The sequence below is a fragment of the Agelaius tricolor genome, unplaced genomic scaffold, assembly GCF_023055355.1.
Source record: "Agelaius tricolor isolate 1412-34295 unplaced genomic scaffold, bAgeTri1.0.p SCAF_3, whole genome shotgun sequence".
In the NCBI taxonomy this organism is placed as follows: domain Eukaryota; kingdom Metazoa; phylum Chordata; class Aves; order Passeriformes; family Icteridae; genus Agelaius; species Agelaius tricolor.
Window position 1 is genome coordinate 63,074,006 of NW_027269263.1, and position 24,967 is coordinate 63,098,972.

The 24,967-nt window shown below is 47.1% G+C and overlaps 1 protein-coding gene across 9 annotated transcripts in view; it reads left to right on the top strand.

The window, feature by feature from the left end:
* FRMD4A (FERM domain containing 4A) overlaps positions 1-24,967 on the top strand; it is a 369,074-nt gene that overhangs the window by 198,664 nt on the left and 145,443 nt on the right. The window contains exon 1 of one of the 9 annotated variants that reach the window (XM_071424076.1): positions 22,211-22,429. The exons of the other annotated variants lie outside the window; for them this stretch is intronic. The gene's annotated coding sequence lies outside the window, so the exon portion shown is untranslated. Of the gene's footprint in view, positions 1-22,210; positions 22,430-24,967 lie in introns of those variants that run through there. 9 annotated transcript variants of the gene reach the window in all.

The window sequence follows — 24,967 nt, forward strand, 5'->3', positions numbered from 1 at the left end:
AGTGGAACTTTTTTCTTCTTTTTTATTCTAAACACAAGTTGTTGCTTTGCAGACAACATTTCACTAACGGACTGTGTCCCAGTTTCAACTTCTTTCCTCTTCATCCCACGATAATCAGCTCTTAACAGCTCTCTTTCCTCTTATGGTAAAAGCTGAAATGTAAATAATCAGGATGTCCCAAGTGTCAGGAGCCAGCTGAGTCCTGCTAGCCCAGACCGTGGGTCTCCGACACCCGGCTGCCTTAAACATTTGGCTCAGCCAACAGACTGTATTTATAATGTAAACTCCCCTTGTCAGCTCCTAACTCCTGGCTCCAGTTTTAGAAAATTTAACATTTCTGGGGGTTGTATTTTCCCACCACTTAGTCAAGAGCTGAAATTTTTCCTCTCAGAAAATACACTTGTGTGTCAAAGGCCAACAATGAAAAAAATATCAGTAGTTTTGCAGCCTAAATATAGCACAGAGCTGAGATCCCAAATTCCTGTGAAAGAGCCAGTGTAAACAGCCATAGTCTGTGCAACATGGGAGGGGGCTGCACCCAGGGCTTTTTCCTTATGTTATTTTACACCACGGTGCCTGGATGTCCTGGCATGGGTGAGGAGCCTTTTGTGCAGGGACAACCTGGCCAAAGCCCTTCCCATCTATGGCCTTCATTATCCAGCCTCAGCAAAAGGCTTCAGAGGCACCCCAGCCTGGAGATGCTGTCCTTGCACTGGCTTACACCCATGGGTCACAAAAGGTTGGTTGGGTAGTATTGATGTGAAAGCCCCAGGTTTAAGTGCTGCCCTTGGCTTTGCCAAAGAGTCACATTGCAAGGATAAGCCATGAGGATGATCCCCTTGTGACCACAAAACCAGCCAGAAGAAATTAAGCCTTGTCCCTCTGTTGGGTGCTGGTGATCAACACTGGCTCCAAGGAATAATCCACTGCCATCATGAGTGGGAGAATGTACAATAGCAAAGCTGATCACATCCTTACCCACAGATGGTTAAACAAGCACACAAACTCATTCCTCTGATCCAGCTCATCTTACAGTTCATACATAAAGCAAAAAGCTCATACATAAACTCTTTCTTACCAGTAGCTGGGGGTCACCAGGAGAGATGAATCCATTTGCCCTCCAGAGGTCTAGGATTGCCCAGGACCATCTCCCACCCACTTCACCTTCAGCCTAGGCCAGTGTCTCTCATTTATTAATACACATGGATAATGTCTTAACCATTAGCTGTAGATGGGAAAGACATAATAACCATTAGAGCTTCCCCTCCCTCTTGAATCAGGCTTGGGAGGGTTGCAATTAGATGAGACCTGGCCAAGGGAAGTGCAGCAGGGAATACAGTGTGCATGGTGCTGAAATGGTTTGTGAATGCTCCAGGGTGGGCAGAGCTAATTTCTGTCAAAGCTGATAACGCTGGTTTACCACATCCCTTTTCATTTCACCAACCCAACTCTCAGTGGATCTCATTATCCTGGAATTCATTCAGGAGTCCCCATCTCCTCTAACAGGGCTCCAGACACCTTGCAGGTCTCCAGGGATTAATTGATATTAATACAGAGTAGTCATAAGTTTTCTCAGTGGGGCATTTGCTCCCATGTCTCACAAGTTTGTTGTGTTTTAGAGATGAGTATATTTGGATGGCCTCTTGGGATTTTCTCCAAAGTTTTTTTCAAAGGAAAGGTCTTCTCCAAATCTTTCTACTCGCGTGTATCTTTTTGTGGGATGTGCTTTCCTCTTTCATTCTCAGCCACTATTTGCTTTGGTGCAGCCAGGCTGCTGTTTGAGTAGCAGGTATGAGACCAGAGCAGGGTGACAAACCCAAAGGGATGACAAACCTGCAGCCTTGGAGAGCTGCAGTGCCACTGAAATACCAAATATCTGCCCTCTTACAGATTCAGGCAGACCTGCTTGCCTCCATCTGCTATTTGTCCTCTTGCTTTTCAGTATTTTTTGCCCTGCCTGTTCTTGCCAGGAGTTGCACCCTATCTCGTGTTCATAAGCAAATTAAAGTGCTTGCAGGTGACACTGCTCCTAACCTCCTCTGAGGCAAAACCCAAATGCAGCTCAGGGTGCCAAGTGCTGCTTCACAAGTCCATGGTGCACCCCAGGAGTGAGAGCAGCTGAGTGCTTGAGCATTGTAGTGCAGCAGCTGTGGAGCATGGGACCAGCTATTTGAAGAAGACTCCTATGTTAGTCATCACTGACCTCATTTTGATCACCCATCAATATGCTCATCCTTTTATTTCAAAATACCCAGAAAGTCTTCATGCAAAATGAAGCACACTCAGAAAAAAATACACCAAAAGGATTTTGCTGGGCTGTTTGGCAGTTTGGGAAATCTGCAGAATCACTATCATTTGACAGGTTTTCATAGCTATTTTTAAAAAAATGAGTTTTAAATTAGTACTGTAAGAGCCATGTGGAATCTGGAGTCAGACTGGGACAAAGCTGGATCTCAAATCAGCAGTTGTTCTGTTCTGGACTGGAGAGGCTTTTGGGGCTTATTCAGCTTCTCAGCTGAATGCTGGGAAGTGGTGAATAAGCTGCTTCATATTTGAAGGAAAGACATGAATAGCAATATTAATTTAAAAGGACAAATTTGCCTTGGATCCATTGTCCTGGCCTGAGACAAGGACACTGGGCTCTGCACCCAGCTTTGCCAAGGACTCTGTAGCACCTTGGGATCTTGCAAGACCTGTGATGCCTGTGTTTCCTCCTCTGTTGTCCAGAATTGCTTTGGGACAATCTGAGTTTATAAAAGTGCACTTGACAAGAGAGTTCAGCCCAGCTACAAGAGGTGCACTGTGCATAATGAACAGCTCTCTTCATGAGAGAGGCCACCATCCTTCAGCACCAAATTCATGCAGTCATTGCAGTCATGGGCCTTCATCTTGAAAATGCAAGGGACAGCTTCCTCACCATGGGCTGACAGGAGCAAAGATGCTGTGCAGAGCTGAGAACATAAATCAGGAGGCAGAGCTGGATTAACTTGTTTGTACAACAGGACCTGGTGTGGAAGCAAGGGTAGGTGTTTTTTGTGGTCCTGGTGTGCTGGGCTGCTCAGACTTTCTTGCACAAGCAAGAAATATCCCTTTTCCAGGTTCCTTCAAGTCCCTTGAACTTGGATTATTGCCAAGAAACAAAAGGAGCACAGTGGAAATCCAACAAATCTCTCTGTTGTCCTTTTCCAGGCAGTGATAGGACTGATAAGGGGTCTTGTTACCAAAAAAAAAAAAAAAAAAAAAAAAATTAGAGATCCTATTTCTTTCCCTGTTTTCATAGAACCATTCCTGGTTTCTTTGTGTTTTCCTTCCCTTTCTTGAGCCTGAGCATCTGTACCTGAAAGATTTCACAACCCACCACTAAATGGCTTCACAAGGCAGCCTTAAACAGGTGCTGCTTGGCAGCAGGAACTCAAGCCAGGCACCAACCCCAAGTATTTGCTGAATCAGAGTCCTTAATTGTATTCAACAATAAAATCTGTAAAGTGAGGAGCAGTGAGAGGACTTGAACAACAAAACACAATATTTACCAGTGAAACATCTAACCCAGGGAATGGACAGAGGAGTGAGGAATTAGGAGAAGGCACGAAGCTGTGATGCACAGTACCACCTAGTGACAGAGCCTGGCTGCATGAGAAGGGCAACCCCATGTTTGCAAATTCAGAGTCCATTTCCCCATCCCATCCTTAATCCGATTTCCCAACTGCGCCACATCCGTGTCCATCTCCGGCAGTGGAGGGACAGCACCATTCCAGCAGCTGCTGATTTTTTCCTCCTTTTCATGGTTTCTTTTCTGCAAAGCAGGGGTTGGATGGACAGGGTTCCTGTGTCCCATCAGAGGCAGCAGTGGGTGCTGTTTTGTTGGCTGTGTGGGGCGTGCAGGTTGGGCTCAGCGTGCATCTCCCACTGAATCACCCACGAGGAATTCCTCAGTGCATTGTGCAAACAGGGAAGGGAAAAATGCAGGGTCCAGTGAGTAATGCAGCCTTTCAGGGCATCTGAAATGAAAAGAAATGCCACAAACTTGTTCCATTTGTAGAAACGATGTGAAAGAGCAGCGTGACAGGCTCTGCTCAAGAGCAGGCTTGTAACCTTTTCCATTAATTTCTTTTCAAAGAATTGCTTATTGAAGGCTAAGCTGCTTTTTATAAGCCTTAGAGGCTGAGTGTGTCTTTGCCCTTTTTTTATTATTATTGCTGCTCCTCTCCCTTGCTCTCTTTTTAGAGAAAGCAGTTACTGTAGAGTGGTGGTGTTTCTCTCTCTGAGACAAGCCCAGCATCGAGATGGGAATTCTGTCATCTTTTGGCAGAGGTGGGATTGCATACAGCAAAGTGAACTACAAGAAATCCAGTTCTGTTGAATTTCCCCATATTCCAGCTCACAGATTAACCCATGATCCAAGCAGATGTTCTTAAAAGAATTTGATTCCCTCTCCTCATTAAGGTCCCTTTCCACACGTTCTGGAGCGAGGGCTAAAAGGCTCCGCTCAGTCTCCACGTGTGGGTGAGGAGCACAAGAGCTGGTGGGAGGCAGCACAAAGGCTCTGCACCTCCCTGCAAGGCCCCATCCACATGCAAGGCTCCTGCACACATTCTGCCCTAAATGTTTGTGTGAATTACACTGGGGCTGGAAGAGCCTGGGGCCACCCTCTGTGCTCTGTGTTTTGTGTGCAGACAGGGTGGGTGTGTGTAAGGTTAGAGTTAGGGTCAGGGTTAGGGTTAAGGTTAGGGTAGCCTTTTTGTCCTCCTTCCCAGAGAAAGGCTCCCCAGGAAAAGGATTTTCAGGCTCTCTCCTGGTCCTCAGCTAAATCTTCCCTAGTTGATGGGCAGACTCTTGCTTGCACACCAAGCAAGCTGAGATGATTTTCTTAAACTGACATCCCTTCCCTGAGTTTCACTAAAGACTGGATGGGAACCCAAACACCAATGCTGCCTTTCTTTCACTTGCTAAAATCTCCTAAATCACTGGAGTGCAAAAAAATAGCACACTTGTTGGGGCCACCAACATGATTTTGTCCTGAAAAAGGTGATGTTAGGCCCCTGAGTGCAGTGATCCCAGCAAGAGCACCTGGCCCCTGCCACCCATGGAATCAGGCCTCTCATGCAGACAGCCATCCCACAGCAAATACAGCATTTCCAGCATGATTTCTTCTTAGCTTTCTTATTCTTCTTCAGCTCATTGCTTTTTTCTTTCCCACAATCCATGGTGCTATGTCCAGCTCTGGAGGAGCTCCTGCAGCTGGGTAAACACTCCTGAGTGAATGGGGCCCTTCACAATGGAGCCACCAGGAAATCCAAACACTGTAAAGGCCAACAATTCAGCGGGGACATAATCCTGTCATTACAACCCAAGCACCAGGAAAACACAGTCTGAACTGAGCTGCACCCCAAACAATAGGTTTTCCACCCCACAGGTCTCCAGGAGTGGCTCTTTCCCTTGACTTTGTTCAGCCATTCTGCAGATGGATTTTGGGATCTCTCCCCTCCCCACCCAGGATATTGGGATGTCTCCCAGTCAGATATTGGGATCTCCCCCCTCCCCACCCAGGATATTGGGATGTCTCCCAGTCAGATATTGGGATCTCCTCCCTTCCCACCCAGGATGTTTCACCTACATCAGGCTGCACCAGCCTTACTCCCCTTACAGGCCCTGTGGAGATAGGATGGAGGGATGATAAATGCAGAAATGTTAACAAGTTGAATTCTGTCCATGTTTCTGCAGGGGTAAATGTGAATTATGAGAGTGAGTTTAGTGCTGATTTATACCAGCCAGGCTGATGGAGGGCTGGGTCAGGTTGGCTGCTTCCACAGGCAGAGGGGTTTACGGCCTTTTAGGCAGCAGGGTGAGGAGCAGAAGTGGAGGAGTCTATTCCATAATGGTTTTCCCTGTCATGTGGGAAGAGGTGTTGGAAATCCAGTGTCATTTACTTCAGTCTGTGCATTTGTACAGTGCCTTTGTCCACTGTGGCCTCTTCTGGCTCTCAGATTCCTTGCTTGGACCCCTGCAAGCTGCCTTTCCCCAGGATGTACTAATCATATATATTTTTCTGGAATGCAATCACATGCAAAGCAACTCTCATTAATCTCTGTCCGTTGCTTCAAGGCAAACTTCCTTAGCTGTAAATTGGAGATTTTACCAGGATCTGACCTTGAACAGAGAAGCCAATATAATACATGCTGATATGGGCAAACTGGCTGTGAGTCTCAAGTGAGCAAACACCAAGCCAAATCCCCAAGTCCAGAATTAGGCAGCTTTATAGTAACTGAGGAGCTGGCTCACTGTGCTATTGGCATACAGGGAAATTAATCATATCCTGCAACAATGTTCACAGGATGTATTTGATTTATTACTAAGCCTGTACACCCTTGCAGCTGCTGATGTGCTGCCAGAGGGTGCTGTAATGATGCAGCTGGCACCCCTGTCGTGACAGCCATCAACACAGCCAGTGCCTGCTGCTGGATCCATCATCCTCAGCATCTCCTACCTGAGCTGAAAAATCAAGCCCTGGAGCACAGAGTTTAAGTTTGTCTCCTATATAAATAATATTTATATTTATTATTTTATTGATATTATTATTTTATTAATATTATTAATATTTATTATTGTTATACGTTCTTATACAACAATAAGAATGTATAATGTGCCCAGAGCGAGGGAGCATGTGTGAAATAATAGATACTTGAAATAATAGATACTTAGATATAATAGATATTAAAATAATATGTACTTCAAAATATTTGGATCTGCGGGACAAAACTGATCTTGGCTCAGCCTGTGTGAGTTTCTATCCCAGCTGCCCCGTGCTGGGCAGTCAGTGGGGAAGCTGTGCATCACCCTGAGGCCAGGATGGGTTGTAATTGAGAATGGAAAGACACAGCTAGAGCAGTGCTGTCTTCCCAAAACACATCTGACCCTCGTGAGATTAGGCCATGGAAAGAGGATATGGAAGAAATTAAATTCTCATTCTCTGAGGGGTTCTTGCCTTGTTTTAGTCCTGGGCCTTGCCTGATAAAAGGCATTTCAGATTTTAAAATTCACAACCCAGTGTTTGGAAAAATTGAAATATATTGACTATGGCAGCATTTCTATTACATGTTTTTCTTAAGCTTTAAAAAAAAATTGCAAATTAATGTCCCTTTTTTTTTCAGTAGGAAAAGTCAAAATAAATTGTTGTGAATTTTCCCACTTTTTCACAACCACATATGACTCTTAGCAAAACATAAATTTCCAGGGCACTTTTTCATGGGTACTTTCTCTTCCAAAACACAATTTTCATCAGCACCTTTCCAGTTTACCCAAGCAGTCCCTTTGCTCAGGGAGGGGCTGGTCATGCAGACAGCACTAAATGTGCCTGCTGACCAGGAAAGGGCTGAGTCCATTCTCACACCAATGGCACCACTGACTAAAGGAGATCAGACTTATTCAGTTCAGCTCACTTCCCATGGAAAAACCTGCCTTGTGCAGAGCACAAGAGTCTGATTCTCAGAGCAAGGGTGATGTGTTTCCAAGTGTAAAGATGAAATGCAAGGTAAGACAGCTTCTGAAGAGGGTCTCACTGAGCTCAAGGTTGCTTCAAAAGACCTTTCTTCTCTAGGATGTGCAGTCATGGCATGAGTTAAGCCTGGCTTTAAATCCCTCAAAAACAGAGATTGAGTGGCAGGGCTGGTTTAAATGCACATAACTCATAGCTGTGCACATCAAGATATAAGACTTCACCTGTTTTATTAACAGTGTTTTTGCCTGACATCCCTATCTCCTTCCACCCTGGCCAATAAAGCAGGGGGAAGTTGGTGCTTGGCAGGAGACCCTTGCATCATCTGGAGATCCTTCCCCAGGGCAGGGTCCTCCTCCTCCAGCACAGGCAGGACATCTGTGCCCCACTCTGGGGCAGAGATCCTGGTCAGGCATGGCCCAGCCTGGCTGTTAATTATCCCACAAGGAAGAGGAACCTGCTGTGTAAATCATGAAACGAGGGCTGTCAGCATCTGAGGGGATTCTCACTGGGATGACAGGCATGACCTGCTTTTCATGGTTTCTCTTTTTATTTGGTGACATGCTGTCATTCAGTGAATAATCTGGAGTTTTTCTCTTGGGGGTTTCTCCCTTGTTCCTTCAGTACTGAGGATAACCAAGGAGGGGATGTGGGGCAGCAGTCACACAGCTTCAAATGCCCCACTACAATCTCCTGCAGCTGAGTAACTCTACTCATCCTGGATGCATAAAGCTACTAAATGACAATGGTGCATAATGCACAGCACCTTCAGGATTGCCTTCAAAATCCCTTCAGCATGGTCCCCCACTAGCCCTCGTGCTCACTGAGATGCATCCCACACCAGAGCAACAAATATCCATCAATTTTGCACATAAACACAGGCACGTGTATGGGGAAGAGTCCTTAAAGCAAGCAAACTGCCAACCCTCCTGCAGCAGCTTTTGGTTTTATTCTGTGGGCTTGTTCAAAGAGGGAAAGGTGGGTTCTGATTTAGGACAGTCCTTGTTGTGCCAGGAATGGAGATACCAGCCCAAAAAGCCTATTCAAACACTCCCAAAAAGTGGGGTTGGTTTCTCAGCACCTGGGATTCAGCATGTACTTGCACATCACCCCAAATGAGTTGCATCAAGTTAATGCAAGTCTCCATTTGAGCTGAACTAAGATCTCTGTTTGCTTAAATGTGACATTTGGCACAAGGTCTCTCAGCCCTGCACCAGGGCAGCATTAGGCACCAAACATGAGATGTGGCAGCATGTTTAGACAGGTGGACATTCAGGCCCTATCTCCCAACCAAAATCTACCATCAACCATGTTCAGCAGAAACTTGCTTTAATCCCTTCTAGCTCATCAAGCTGTTGATAATTATAAATCATAATTATATTATAATAGTAAGCCATCAATTACTAGAGACTACAGAGAGAGAAATGAAAACACTCTCTAAATTTATGCTGTTGCAAAGTGATTTTGACAGACTCTCTGCTGACAGCACCTTGCATCTGCCATACTGAGCACAACAGCAGGCTCAGTACAGGTCACTGCCTAAATGGGGGTTGAATTTTTGTTTTAATACATTGCAGATCTTCAGTCCTGTAGGAAAGGAGGCTCAGGGGTGATCTTATCTCTAGAACTACCTGAAAGGAGGCTGCAGCCAGGTTGGACTCCTCTCCCAGGAGATAAGTGACAGCAGGAGGGGAGATGGTCTTAAGGTGTGCCAGGGGAGGTTCAGGTTGGACAGTGGGAGGAATTTCTTCCCAGAAAAGGTGATGAGACATTGGAATGGGCTGCCCAGGGAGGTGGTGGAGTCACCATGCTGAAGGTGTTCAAGGAAAGCCTGGATGTGGCACTCAGTGCCATGGTCTGGTTAACTGAGTGGAGCTTGCTCATGGGTTGGACTTGATGATCTCAGAGGCCTCTTCCAACCTCACTGAGTCTGTGATTACAGCAGGGTCCAGCAAAAGGTCTGGATGCTGCAGCATAGGGACAAATGTTCCCTTTCACAAGCATTTTCTGTGCCCACATAGCACCCAAAATGCAGGGCCAGCTCCTCCTGCCTGGACAATCCTCAATGCAAAGCAGAAGCAAAAGCACTTTTTGCAGTGATTTTTTTTTTTTTTTTTTTTTTTTTTGCAGCCATCCTCGGGGGAATCATTCCCCAGGAAGCCTCAGGTGGCTTTGGGTACTCAGTGCTTTCCACAGCCACAAGCTAAAGAAAAAGCCAGAGCATCATGGGTGCTCAAAACAGGCAAAGCCCGTGGAAAGCTGGGTTATGTTTATGGCTTTAGAGGGGCTGGCATCCTCAAGCACCCCTTAGCAATGCTGTAGCCACAATTATGGTCCTTCAGCTGCTGCCCGTGGTGCCAGGGCACTTGGGTGAAGAAGGAGCAGTGAGACACAAGCCACTGCTCCCATTCCATTGCTCAAGCTGCCAGTGAGGCACAAGGAGCAGCATGGAGAAACAGCCCTGTGTGCATGGATACCCATCCACAGGGGCTGTGAGGGGGTGCTGGGTTTGTCATATTTATGTAAAAATAAATACATATTTATGTAAAAATTAATTAAAAAAAAACAAAAAAACTTTAGGCTCTGTTTCAGATGAAGACAGGGGTTTGGGCAGGCCAGCTCCCTGGGGCTGCTCTGTAATTCAGTCTCTCTTCCCTTGGAGGCAATCAGATTGCACTGGGGGTTAGCCACAACCTTCAGAAAAATATGGAAAAATGCACTGTGTCCACCATCCTCTGTCAAAGCACTAAATAACAGCCTGCCAAAGTTGGTAAATATTCCATGAAAGGCACAGGAGGCCACAAAGTGCATGTTTTATCAGTGGCCAGTCCAACATTTGCATCTGGCAGAGTTCATGCTCTGCACCCAGAGCCACTGTGAGTTTTCAGCATTAGCATTGTGCCTTGAATGCATTTTTCACCCCATCTCCTTGTTTCTAGGGCTGCCATTATAAACACAGGACCTGGTTTTATTATTCAGTAGCAAATCAATCCAGCTATGCTGAGCACAATCCAATTATTGCTTGTAGTTACAGTAGGCTGAAGAAGTCATAAATAAATGAGCATGGTATTTAACATTTCAGTGCCACCCTAAGCACCCAGACCCTTGCTGGCTCTGTGTGAAGGGCTTGGTTCAGGGAGGATTTTTGGCAGCCATGGCAGGGCAGCACTGTCAGGTAGTGGTGCTCCATGAGGGCCCAGACCATTGCAGGATAAATGAGGAGTAAATGCAGGTGCCTTTTTTTCTTTTGTTTCCCAGCATGAAGGTCAGCAGGAGCCTCTTCCTGCTCCTCTTGTGCTCACCCAGTGGGAGCAGAGTGAACTTGTGTCAGCCCATGGGTGCAGGAAAAGCACAAAAAGGTGCTCTGTGAGACCCCAGACAGCTCCCAGGGGGACAGGGCTGAATGCTGGGATCACTTTCCTCCATTTACCACCATTCCCAAAGCATCCCAGATGTTTGGTTTTGGGTTTCAAACCTTATTTTGAGAGGGTTGGGGTTGTTCAGTGGAAATAAAGCATCCTGCAGTACACTAGTTACTCATTACCTCATTAGCACAATGATGCATGAGCAGCCACACAAGTACAACGATGCTCAGCTGCAATATAAACACACTCACTGCTAAACTGACTCATTCAAAAAAGTATTCCTTACATCTGCCTTTCTTTTGGATTGGTTTTTCCCCCTCTGTTCTATTCTTTTCCCCCAAACTCCTTTCCTATTTCTAACTTCACTTGTCCCAGTTTGTGCCAGCTGTCACAAGTGCTGCAAGGAGGGAAGGTGTCCCCAGGCAGGCAGGGACCTGCCACACAGAGCCTGTGTCCATGTCTGTGTCCCTCTCCATCCTCAACCAAAGCAGCCCAGAACTCCACCCATGCTGTGATAGTGGGGAGGAGGATGCTGGTGTTTAACTTATGCACTCATTTATATTCAACGGTAGGGTCAAACAAATTATTTTTTCTAAGCTATTATTATTATTATTATTATTATTATTATTATTATTATTATTATTATTATTATTATTATTATTATTATTATTATTATTAGTTTCTGCCAGGGAGTGTATAAAAATAAATTACATTTGCAATTCTGCACCATCCCTTTATGTGATTTTGTTCCTGGTCACTTGGTAGTGCTGAAATCAGTTTTCTTCACTAGTTTGGAAAAAAGCAAGTGAAGCATCAAAGCAGGTGGCAGCTTCTTGATTCTGTTTGTCAGAAGCAGCAAGCTGTCCTCAGCCACCCAGCAGTTTAAGGATTTTGTTTTGAGGGAATAAAAGGATGAGAGGGAAATGGGGCATTTCCTATGCATTGCCTTGTTTATTTGCTTGGGCTTGCTTGTTTCTCTGTGAGAGGAAACCAGCAGGAAAAATAATTTCTAGTGAAAGCCATGAAAAGGGAAGACTTCCAGATTTCCCTCCAGATATTTTGCACAGCTCTACATAAAGTATTTAGTAAGCTGCTACTGAAATCAGCTCCTCTCAAGGGTTGTTCTTCCCTTCCCTGACAGCAATAGAATGGCCTCTTATGGCGTCTCCACTCTCCAGGTCTGAGGTGTTGGCTGCATTTTAGCTGAAATAACCATCTGAAACATTGAGAAATGACATCCTTGTTCTTTGGGGGAGCCTTCTAACATTGGTCTCACTCCCAGGGCTATAGGGGCATGGAAAGCCACAAGGACCAGCCAGGTCCTGATCTCCAGAGTGATGGGGTTGAAAAGCAGTGGCTGCTGCACACTGTCCCAGTTGCTCTAGAAAATCAAAGGCTAGACCACACTGCACACAGATCCACTGCATCATCCTTAGAAGTTAAAAATCTAGTGACAAAACTTGAAAAACCTTCCTATTTCTAGGTAGGCTGGAGCCCAGAGGCCTGAACTCAGAGCTGATGGGATCCCTCCCTTGACTCAGAAGTGGCAGCAGATTTCTGTGGACTGGCACAATCCTCAGACTTGACTGTAGGTCTGCTCAAAATCTGTGTATGTGTGCTCTTCCTAGAGGGTTTGTTTGTTTATTTTGTCCTTGGTGGAAGCACCCAGCCCAGCCCTGGCAGCTGCAGGAGCAGTGCTATAAAGGCTCTGGGAATAACCAGAGAGACAACCTATGTGATCACCACTGGAAAAACCCACCATTCACCACCAATTACCACACTCTAGGTCTCAAGAGAGGCTACAATTATTCCCTGCTCCAAGTGTAGAGCAAATCAGCATTTTTCCAGTAATTGCAGTGTAGTAACTATTGTAGATGTTGACTTTTTAATAGCAAACACTGCTCAAGCATTAGATTTACAGCCATGTTAGTTAGCTTTAGTGACTTGGGAATCAATTACCTTGCTGTGGAACATGACCAAAGATTATAGGGTAGCCCATGTAATAATTTACACTGCCATCTAGGAGGGAAACTGTACCTTCAGTGTTTCACATAGACAGACACCCTGTTTGCACAGCAATAATTCCAGTAATAACAGCCATAAAAAGGGAAAAGGGGAAAAGCAGTGACTACAAAATAGGGGGACACGTGTGTAGGGAGCACTGGGAGGTGTTGGGAACTTTGCCATTCTCAATTATTTTTCAGAGTGATAATGGTGGCAGCATTTAGTTAGTGACTGTGTCTCCCCAGCTTAACTCACTCGGGTTGGTGCTGCCCAGGAGAAGGCTCAGCCCAGGCACTGGGACACAGCCACTGTGTGTGCTGTGCCATCAGCAACACAAATCCCACTGCCAGCCCTCAATCACAGCTTGCCCTCCTGCTTGGTGCCAGCACTGCTGATTTCCAGGATCATTTTTCTAGGCAGCATTTTGCCCATTTTCTGCCCACCTCTCTGCTGCCCAGCACTTGTTCCCACACTTGACTCTTTTATCCCACACGGGGCAGGAAAAGCTTGTGCCTATTTCTCCAGGTCCCTCTGCACAAAGAAAACATCTTTCCTTCAACTCCTTTGAAACAAGACCACCCAGGTCAGCTTTTCAGTCTGTGTTTCCAAGCAAGTTATGGACAAAGAACATTTAATTAATGTTTTTCCTCCTGCAACCAAGTTGCTGCTGTGACCCTTTAACTATTGGCTTTGTTCATCTTTCTCTCATTTATTTCCCATTTATTTCAGTCCTCCCTTCACATGAAGCTGGCAGCTGAGCTTTTGAAAGCATCCAAGTACAGCAGTCCTCCTCACGAAACAGCAACCAGAGAAATTATGTGAAAACTGGTTACTGTCATTATAAAATGAAGTAGGACAGTCTTCCATATGCAAATATCCATCACCATACAACAAAAAGTGTATAGCAATATATCAGACAATTCCCTTGACTCTAACCAGTAGAGCGCATTCCGTTTTCAAAATTACTAAGGTTCCAAAAAATTTAAAATAATGGAATTAATAAAATGCATAGAATTGGGCTCTATTCTCCTTCACCTTCTGGATTCAGCCCAGAAAAGCAGGTTTTCAGAAAAATGTCATCTACCATGAGATTTGGCAGGCTTGCACTGTCAGACCGTAAGGTCACTGTCACTGCAGCTGTCCCTGGGAGGAGGAGGAGGACGGGCACAAGTGTCTGACTGCAAGCCAGGGGACAGGAAAATTAGCATGGCTCTAAATGAGGAGCCTGAGCCACAGGGGGAGACAGCATCACTGCCCCTCTGAGATGGTCCAAATCCTACAGGGATGTGTGACCCTACTCCAGCCACCTGCCCATGAGGCAGGGACATCCCGGCCAGGGTCCCCAGAGAGCAGCACAGCCCTGCCACCATCCACGGTGGTGGATCCTCAGAAATCCTCTGCAGACAAGGCACAGAGAACCTTTCATCATCCCTTGCTACAGCTTGAATATGCAAAGGACAATGTACAGATGCAGTGAACTCCCAGTGCAGGTGTTTGTCCTGTTTTGGAGGTGCAGTTTATTTAAATTTAGTTGCAGTTAAGCAGTGATTGCAAACATCAGGGACTGTGGGGCATTTGGGTTTTATTTCTCTCCTACTCTCATACAGCTTTCCATGAGAATTGCTGCAGAAATTCTTGTTTTGCCTGAAAATATGTATTTCACTAACCATGACTGTGTTTAAGCCTGTTCAGTTGCTTTAATACCAGCCCTTCCAACACACTTAATATGGAAGTGTTTTCAATGTACTCAAATTCTTATCAAGAGTGCAGTCGCCATCACTGTGTTCTGCAAAGCCAAACCACAACTATTAGTGAGTTTGTTGGATAGCTTAATTGCCAGGTATCCTTTCTGACAATGGAATATGCTGCTATAGCTAATCTGAATAGAAATTCTTACCATATTTTGAATGAAACAAGCCCAAAGAGTCACTGCAAAAGATATCACTTTAACAACAGTTGATTTGTGTTTTATGTCTGAAATCTCTATTCACCTCTCATGGTTTAATGAGTTACACTTCGCACTCTTAGGACAGAGAGAGAAGCGTGCTATGATTAAACTCAGGTTATAGGTGAGGATAGAGGGATAATACAAGATGAAATGTCACTGAGAAATAGGTGGGAGAGAACAAATTCAACCATAATCACAACCTTTTCCATCTGAAAAACAGGCACTTAGTTTTTCTTAGCCCAAAGACTGCAACAACACTACAGAACTGCAGAAACTACCATTATAGTAACCATCAAGCACAAGAAGTTCAGTGGAGCCCATCAGTGCTCAGAAACAAAACAACTCCTGTTTCTCACTGCCAGCAGCCAAGGTGGTCATGGGGAAAAGGTGCTACTGCAGTGCAAGTCCCACATCTCACCTCTGAGGCAGACAGGTTGAAGAGGTTCTCAAAGTAGGGATTAGATGTATAATGATGAGTTTTTATGAATCAGCACTGATCCATCCTTTCCTGCAGAAATGGAGCAGGGGATGGCAGGCTGAGTGATGAGAGCATTTTTGAACCTGCAGCAACAAGGGTAAGATGCTCACCATTTTAATGCAGAGGCTCTGTGGTTTGAGACCTCCCCAGGACATATGAATTTCAGTTTCTCATCTTATTTTTGGGAGGAAATATCTATTCCACTTATCCTACAGCCTCACAAATGTCTGCAAGGCCAGTCATTAGGTGAAAGACATAAAGACTCCACTAAAAGGCATCAATACTCAACTCTTGTGTCCCAGACAGCAGCAAGGACTGCTGAGTCCTATCACTGGGACACTTCCAGGCTCTCCTGCCCTTCTCAGGGCTGGTCTCCAGCAGCTCTGGGTCTGTGTGTCCCATGCAAACAGAGTTAGACATCACAGGGACATCCCAGGTTGGTGAAGACCCCGGGATGCTCAGAAGCCAGACCACCACTGTGTATGGAGAGGAAATGAGCAGCTTTTTGTGAACTAATCAAACCCTTCAGTCTCCTTAGCTGAGGGTTAGCAGTCTTTGTGGTGACCACCCTGGACAGGGTGTCAGGAGAGTTTATCCTGGAGTGCCTCAGTAATGAAAAGGAAATAGTTTTCAGATGAGCAATAAAGACATGCTCCCAAAGACATCACATAGGCAGCAATCAGACTCAAGTTAAACAATAAATCAAGTAACACTGAGCCCTTGCTCTAGCAGAGCACCATTATGGCTGGTTCTGTGTTTATTTAGAAGAGATTAGCCCATTTAAAATGTTTTCATATGAAATGTAATTTGGGTGTTTGTTATTGACTGGGTCTAAATACAAACATTATTGGTCAGATAAATATTTTCTGACATACAAGATCTGTTCACTGCACTTTTATGACATGAGGCCTTACTTGCTCCAAGATTTATTTTCTGTTCCCTTCCTCTCTTTGTGGGGATTGCTTCATAAAGATTAAAAAAAGTGCAAAGTAGAAATCACTGATAAAACTGTCAGAAATGGAGCAGCCTTTGTTAATCACCGATTCATTAGCTGGGGAAGAAGAGGGGTCTCGAGCCAGCACAAAGGGTTTGGTGTCACAGGCCTGTGATTTATTCCCAAGTCTGTCTCTCCCCCTCTCTCTGTGCCCAATTGGGTACAGGATCTTACCCAGGTAAATTGATCTCTCCATGACTCCATTTTCCCATCTGTTCAGCTGAGGTAATGATCTTGCCTCACAGAGGCAGTGAAAACTTTCAATAAGAAAAGGTTACCTGCAAAACCACACCTGCATCTGAAATTAGGCTACCCCCTACTAACACCTACAGGAGCTTTCCCTGGGTTAGTTTGGTGGGCAAGAAATGGAGTAGAGAAAAACACTTAGAGAAATAAAATAGTATAACCAAAAAGAAACAGAAATTGGAAAGCAAGCTTGCAGTACTTTTTATTTCAATTGCTAAAATTTTCATTTTAGTGTGTCACTTTAGTATCTCCTGAGCCCTTCTTTAAGGTTGCAGTTACGTACTGAAACATTGTCTGAGTGGCTTTTTATTTTTGCCACATTTGTTTAGAAAATATTTTCATAATTATTTCAATGCCATTTTGAAATGTTCTCAGGATTTTCTGCAAAATGTGAAACAGAAAGCTTTTCTAAGTGGTGTAAGTTTTGCAATCCTCAGTAGAAGGCAGTGTAAAACTACAAAAATATTCTTCAAATCTGAAATCATGCAAAGTACAAAGTCTATTTCAGTACAAAAAGCCAAACAAATGAGAATGAGTTTGATTTATTCCTCTGTGCAAAAGAGAGTAGTACTTCATTATGTAGCTCAGTGCAAGAAGTGCATGTAGATTTTGCCTAACAGGAGGCACGTTTTTGGGCTTGGCACACTCAGCTGATTCATTTGATGTCCTTCACAATTACCTGAGCTGCCTTTTGGCATCAAAGAGGCTTCTGGCTGTCCTTCACCAGCACCACTCAACTGCAGCATCTGAGGAAAGCGTGGGGGAGAATAATTTTGCCTTTTTCCAGCCTTGCTCTCAGGTCCTTGCCATTCACTGGCCATTTGCTCAGCAGTTCCCTGCATGGATGAGGTTGCTCCCTTGCCTTTGCATGAAAGAGGTTTTCCCTTACTAGTAGCATTTTGATTCTGCCTGCACTGGAGCCATGCTGGTGGTCTGAGAGCATCTCTCCAGGTGCCCCCCAGCCAAAAGTGCTCTCTGCCAGCACCATGAGCATCTGCAGCTCCTGCTCCTCCCCTGAGGAAAGGCCTCTCCATCTTCCACCACCACCAATTCCTTTTTACGGATGGAAGGGGCCCCTGCCATGTCTGCTTCTTCCTGCATTGGTTTGCTTTCAAGCCATTTCAAGTGAAAATGTCAATATTCTGTGAACAGGAAGAAGTTTCTGAGGCAGAGCTTAGCTCAGCTCTGAAGGAAAGGGAAGCACGTGTCCCCTCTACCCCAGGGGAGAAGGGATTTGTGAGGACTTGACCTCCATCAAGGACGGGAATCCCTCATCCCTTCTATTCCTCCTGCAAGGACAGGCATGGCTCACAGCACGTTCCATCAGGAAGATTTCCTTCCTTCTTCTTCTCAGTCCCAGACTCAGGTGGGTGCAAAGAGGAAGGAACTGCAGGATTGTCTGCTGTCTCCAGCATCACTCCACTGAGTCATGGGTGACCCTGGGAGGGCTGGTGGCACACCAGGCTCCTCTTTGGTCCCTTATGCACACTTGAGCTGTTTGCTTTGTTTGGCCTCTCGGATGCCAGGATTACCCAGAGCTAACTGGGACACAGGCGACTTACACGTGGCTCCTGTCCCTTTCCACAGCAGCCCCAGGCTGGAGCTGGAGGCAGCAGGCAGGATTTGGCAGCCCAGGGTCATGGCACCAACCAGCTGGAGTTGGCTTGTCCCCACCATCCCTTCCAGCTGCCTCGTGGGGACCCAGCTTTGCTTCCCTGCGTAATAATCCTGCCAGCATGCACTTCCCTTGCCTAATGAAGGGAGGATTTATTGCACCAGCTCTCTGGGAACGTCGAGGTCTGCTTCCTTCCCTCTTCAGCTCTCTGAGACCCTTTAAGTACAGTCTGTGTGAAAATTAATCAGACGCCCTGGAGGCTTATTTTGTCCAAAGCTAAAGTCCTGCTTCTCCCTTTCCCCCCGCCTTTTGTGCCCCAATTACTTAAGGGATTGTCCTGGAAATTAATGAAAGCATGACAAGGGAATAACACCCACAGTTCATCTCAGAAGGGAAGTGTTTCTATGAAAGGCTTAACTGGAAACATCTCGTGGTTCACCCAGCAAACCTGGAGACCTTCCCGGTCGGAAGCACGCTGTGCCATGACAGCTGGTGTTGCATGTGCCCTATCCCCATGATTTAGAGGTCCAGACTCAGTTATGAGTCAAGTCCTGCTCTGAGCAATTGCATTTTGCTTTTTTGAATGAGATCCCTGTGCCTTCCACCTGGTTTCCAAAGTCCTCAGCACTCATTGTCACAAGGTCACAAATCCTGTTACGGAGGAAAACGGAGTGATGGGGACAGGCTTGGTGGTGGTACACGTAACCTTCCATCCCTTTTTTGCTGGCCCTGGTCCATGGAAGGGGGTGAGGGCAGCCTGGTGGCTTGGGTGACCAACTGGGTTACATTAGTCTTTTCTACCTCCCAATACTGAGGCCTATTCAGTGTATGGAGGACACAGATTGTTTCAGATGAAAAGAGGTGATGCCATTGCTTCTTCTCCAGCCAAACTACATCAGAGCTCATAAGCAGTAAGACCATTTTATACCATGAATTTCAAAGGGACCATGTGAATTAACCCACAGGCTAACCTGACATTTCATTTTCTAGGTCTGGCTGACCCTTGTCATGGCTACAATAAGTCAGCTGCATTGATTTACAGTGAAATTCGTATGCCTAATAGCTTAAATCATCTCTGGAAATGGATTTCAGCTCCCAAGTTACTTAGGCCCATGTTGCTTTTTAAGTTTTGAGGCTTTTTAATCTTTTACTGCCACTCAAATACCATGAGTTAAGAGTTTTGCAATCAATGAGAGTTAGGCCATTGAACACCTCCCACAGGGAGGCAGGCAGTTAGACACCTTCAGCAAATCCTGAATGTTCTTTGAAAGCATTTTCCTCACCTTCCATGGGTTTTCAGATGTGCCATATGGGGAAAATGGCATTGACTTCTGTAAAGCACTGCACCTCTTACAGATGCAAATCATGGAGTAAGTGTGAATATTACTTCATGACATGACATCTCCTCCAGCCCGTTAGTGCTAATTAATGCAGTTCTGGGGGTAGACAGTATTCATTAAGCTTTTCTGAAACTACTAGAAATGTTCATGTAACAGCTCACACATTCTGATGGCACCCACAGTCCTATCACCACGTTCCCTGTAAAGTATTTTGGTTCTTTAATCTTTGCTAACGAGAGTGGGAATGAATTGTCAACAGTAATTCTCCAGCACAAGGCCATGGTGTTTCCTCCTAGCTTTATTATCAGCATGTTTTTATTGTGGCACAGAGGCATCTGCTTGCTGGAAGCTGGATTTTGTGGATGTCAAAGTTAAATATATGGGCTGCTGTTCAGTTTTTGGGACTTGCCACGATAGGAACCAGCTTGGGAGAAGCGTGGCCATTCCTTGCTTGTCATCATTGCAATGAGAGCAGCTTTGCTGCCTCCAGACTGGATGTTTGCTGCCAGGGTGTATTGTTTGGGTAGTGCCAGCTCCAGAGACTTTGTGAGATTATGGAATTTCCTTGAAGTAAAGGACTTTTGCTGCTGCTGCTGCTGAATTATAACTGGGAAATTTGGAGAGGAATGTGTATGAGGTGAATGGCTTTTTTACCAGGGAAGAAACCCAGATCTGGCCACTTTTTCAAGGAAAGAAGGGTGCAATGAATAAATGAGAGGAGCTGGGGCAAAACCCTTGTCCAGTTCTAAGGAATAACCACTCTTTGTGGTTGAGTAATCTTTCCACATTATAAGAAACAGTTCCCACCTCTAAGTTCTAAACTGTTAACTCCATCAGGTGCCTAGAGGATGTTATCTTCACTACCCATCCAAGGCCCCATGAGCAGCACTTACCCAAAAGGATGTGTTAACATTTCCTGCAATAGTGGGAGAAATTCCTGCTACATTTCCTTTATCCATTTTCATTTAGACAAGACACTTATTTTTATTACAAATGTTACTTCATATGGGAAGGTGATTTTTCCTTGCTAGTTCTAATCAGGGTCAGGCCTGAATTGCTGCTGGGGTTCATGCTCTTCTTCAGCACTGCAGACAGAACCTCCTTATGTTATGATATGTTAGATATGTTGTGTCCTCTGCTGAAGGAAAGAGCAGAAGAGCATTTGGGAGCCAACTTGAAGTTTTATTTTTTCTGAAATTAGTAGGTTTAAAATTCCAGGAGGTTTTGCAGTTTGCGTTCTGATGGTTTGCCCCTCAGTGTTGCTTCAGCAGCTGGATGTACACGTGGATGAGATGAACCCATAAATCCACAATCTTTACCCTTGCAATGGAGCCATGGACAGCCTGCATTCCCTGGAGCAGGGATGGATACCTTTGCTGCTTCTTGGTCCTGACCTTGGGATTGCCTCCAGAGCAGGGCTGGGCCACCTCAGCTACTTGGCCCTAACTCCCAGCAGCCAGAGGTCAGAACTGCCTCAATATTTATCCCCTTAATCAAAGCCATCCCCTTGGGTGGAGTGAGCTGGGTGGGTGAGCCTGCCTGGGCTGCATGCACAGCTCTGTGTTCATGGCCATGCCCTTAAAATCAGGAGAGGGAATTGTGCTTGTGCTCTAGCATTGGTTGTTGTATCCAGAAGGACTTTGCAGCCCACTGGCCCCTTTATGTCTAGAGAGTACATAAAGACTCATGGTCTTGACTTTGAGTCTGACAGCAAATCAAACCCAGCAACACCCCCAGTTAAAATGAGACAATCTGCTCCTTCACCACCACCATGTCAGGAGAGTGACTTTGTCATCTTCCTGTGGGGCAAAGAGGGAAATTCCCTGTATCCCACGTAAGCTCCAGATCCACCCTCACCATGAGCATCCTCATGGTGGCATGAATGCCAGCTGAAAACAAATGAAGAAAAGTGCTCACCTCCACACCTCCCCTTCCAAAGCAAACCTCTCCCAGCCAGTCTGCTCCAGAGCATGGCACAGCTCTGGTTCTTACCCAGTGAGAATAACCCCAGTCCCAGAGAGAAAATACTGATGGAGGGGCAAAGCAGTGGAACAAGCCAGAGCTTTAACTACAGGCGTGGTTACTTCATGGTGTGGGTGCTTCATGCTGTGCATGTTTAAATCAACAAATCAGCACTTTTTGCAGGCCCACACAATCTTTCTTGACTGATCTAATTATTTAATAGTGACACCCTTGCATGAGGGTTACTCTCCTGCAATCTGTAGAGATGTTCTATTGCTGGGCAGCATCCCCACTCTTTTACACCATCACAAGCTGCACCCTTCACCCAGCCAGGACCAGGGGGAAAAAATCATCAGAAGGGAGGCTGCCCTATTTTCCAGGGCTTCAGCCTGGCAGGAACTGCTGTTTCCAGCCCCACGGGTTCTCGGGGCCCGGGGCTCTGCTCGGAGCATCCCCGCTGCTCTCGCCTCTCTCCGTTATCATCTCAAGGTGTGCACGCGTGGCCAGGGGGGTGAACACCGCATCCCTTCATCCCTTCATCCTCCTCCCAGAGGCGAGGGGGAGCCCAGATGTTGGCAGGCCCGAGCCAGGTTCATCTGTTTCACATGACCCAGCGCCAACTGCTGCTCGCTGCCCTCCTCCCTCCTTCCTCCTCTTTCCTCCCCCTCCTCCTCCTCCTCCTCCTCCCTCCGCGGCTCCAGCCTCGCAGCCGCGCAGGAGCCGGGGGCCGGCAGGCGGGGAAAGGGAAGGAGCAGAAGGGGGAAAGGAGGGTTCCGGCACGCCGGCAGGGAGGATGGGCCGGCCGTAGGAGCGGCGGGGAGCGGAGGGCAGGGCCGCGCATCCCGCGCCCCCGGCAGCGGCGGAGCGGCGGCGGCGATGGATGCGGGGCGGTAGAGCCGCGGCCTGGAGACGCCGTGCGGAGGGGATGAGCTGGTGCCGGGCTCGGAGCTGAGGGGCCGCCGGGGCCGCCGAGGCAGCGGAGAAGGTAACGGGGTCTTTGTCTGCCGAGGGCAGGCGAGGCGAGGCGGGCCGGGGCTCTCCCTTCGCAGCCCCGGCCCCCGGGGAAAGCCCAGCCGCAGTGTGCGGGCTGCTCCACGCCCCCTCCCTCCATTTACCTCAAACGGAGAGAAATGTGGGCAGCAGCTGCTCTGCCTGTCCTTTCAAAAAAAACCCATCCCCAGCCCCAAGCCCTTGGGTTCGGTGGGCGAGTAGCGGAGCCGAGCGCGGCGGCGGGGGAAGGAGACGGTGTGTGTGTGTGTATGTGTGTGGGGAGAGGAGCCGGAGCTGTGATTCCTTCCCCCCTTCCCGAGCAGTCTGGCTGTCTGTCCCCACTGACTGCCAAGATGGACTGCTCCTTCCCTTCTCTTCCCTTCCCTTCCCAAATGGCTGCAGCAAGTTTAATGCAGAGCCGGGGGCTTCGCTGAGGGGAAAGCCCCCTGGGTTGTTTTTCCTTTCCCCATGCGCACCTTTTCGTGAGTCGGGAATAGAAAAGTTGCTCCAGATTCAGGGCTGGAAAAGACAAATGTGTGCAGCTCTGCTTCCAAAGTGTGCCCGTATGGGAGTGCATCTGCACGCCCTGCAGGCTGGCTCGGCGTAAGGAGGGTTCTTGGCCGCATTGTTACCCGCTGGCTGCTGCGGAGGGCGGCAGAAAAGTTGTTTCAAACCTCTCCATAAAATTTCCAGGAGAGACAATTGTTTCTAATAATAGCGCTGGCAGCGGTTTAGCAATACGGCACACACAGATGCGGAGCTATCTAGCAAATCTCTCGCAGGCAAGTGAGGTCGCAGGGAAAGCTGAACTCCCAGCTTGTTGGTTTGCTTTGGGGTTTTAAAACCTTGTCCTGAACAAAAACGCCGGCACCGCTCGCCCTTTCCAGCGGCGAAGGGGGTGTGGTGCCTGTGCCGGAGCGCTGCATCCATGCACTCAGCTGAACCGGGCTTTCCTAGTGCCCCGGGTACCGGGAGGGCTTGGATCCCGGCTCTGCCCAGCTCCAGCTGGATCTCGGGGTGTCTCGGACCCGCTCCCCTCCAGACTGGTGCCCGGGGGCTGATGCGCATCCCCCCCCGTGCATGGAGGGCTCTGTTACGGGCGTGGGTGTCTGTGCCATCTTCCCTGCCTGGAATTGCCTGCCAGGCACCAGAGAATTCCCGAGGGAGCCAAACGCCTCTGGCTGGTCCCTTTCTCTTTAGGGTGATGGCAGAGGCCGGCTGGGGGCTGCTGCCTGCACTCTCACTTGGACTGTGATGCCGACCCTGGCCGGGCTCAGCTTGGTGGCTCAGAGCTGCTGCTGGGCTCGGCTCTCCTGGCACAAGGTACAGGTGGCCTGTTCTCCTCCAAATATTAATATCTGCAAGGTGGTTTTAAGCATCAGTGCCAGGCAGGTATGTGCCACGCTCTGCAGGAGGGGTGGTTTCTGCAGCCCAGCTGTGCTGCTGAGCAAGGGGCTGTGGCAGAAGCATGAGGAGGCAAGGCTTTATTGCTTCTTGGTACAAGAGGGGATATTTTGAAGGGTCTTCAGCTCAGTACCACCTTGTGCCTCTGCTAAGGTCAGCTGTGTCCCTCAGAGGACCAAACAGGCTGAAGGAGTTGGCATTGCCCATCCATCATGCTGTGTGATCAGTTCCCACAGAAGGGAGAAGTGCACCAGTGGAGCAGAGCATGTGGATTTATGCATGTGAAAAATAAGCATTTTGTTCTTCAGTGAATTTTTGTTCTAAATGCCCAGGCTAAAAATATAGGATCTCTCATCTTGAGCATAGATGCACCAGTGAGCCACTCACAACCCTTTTGGGCAAGCTACTCTTGTCTCCTTTAGACTATTTCTGGTGGTTCTGTTGTTGCATGTCTGGAGTGGTTATTGCATTAAAAATGCAACTTGATATTTGATGACACCTCTGGTCACAGCACTGGGCTGCTCAGGGCCCTACAGCAATGCAGCATCACTTGGTGCAGAGAGATCCTGTCAAAGTGTTCAGCCAGGTCAAGAGCTTCAGCTAGTGCACTGGGTGTTGTTAAGAGGGACATAAGCCTGGGGAAGACTTCCCAAGTCATGGAATCTTGTCCCACACATCACAGGTAATTGCAGCGGTACATATCCCTTTGTTGCTACTGTTACTGGGTGAGCAATGGCAGAAGCCTTGAATCAGTTTTGAGTAAAGCTTAAAGTAAAGCCAAAGTAAAATGCAGGTGTGGATGAAGCAGAAAATGCTTTATTAGGGGAAATGGAAAAGGGCTGGGGAGTCACTGAAGTCTCAAGCTGCAATCTGTTATCACTGTGAAGGAGGGGACATGCATTGCAAGGGGGGTGACACGTGGGGAAGGTATTAAGGAGCGTGTTGATCCAGCATTAACCAAATTTGGGGTCAGGGCTTAGTGGTGTCCCCTGAAGATGCAGAAAGGCTCTGTATGACCCACTTCTTGTGAGCTGGATTGCTGGGACAAGCAAGGGCTGCTGTGATGCACACTTAGGCTCAGCTCTCAGGAAACTTGGGTGTCTTTTACTCAAAACTCTCTGTGTTTGAG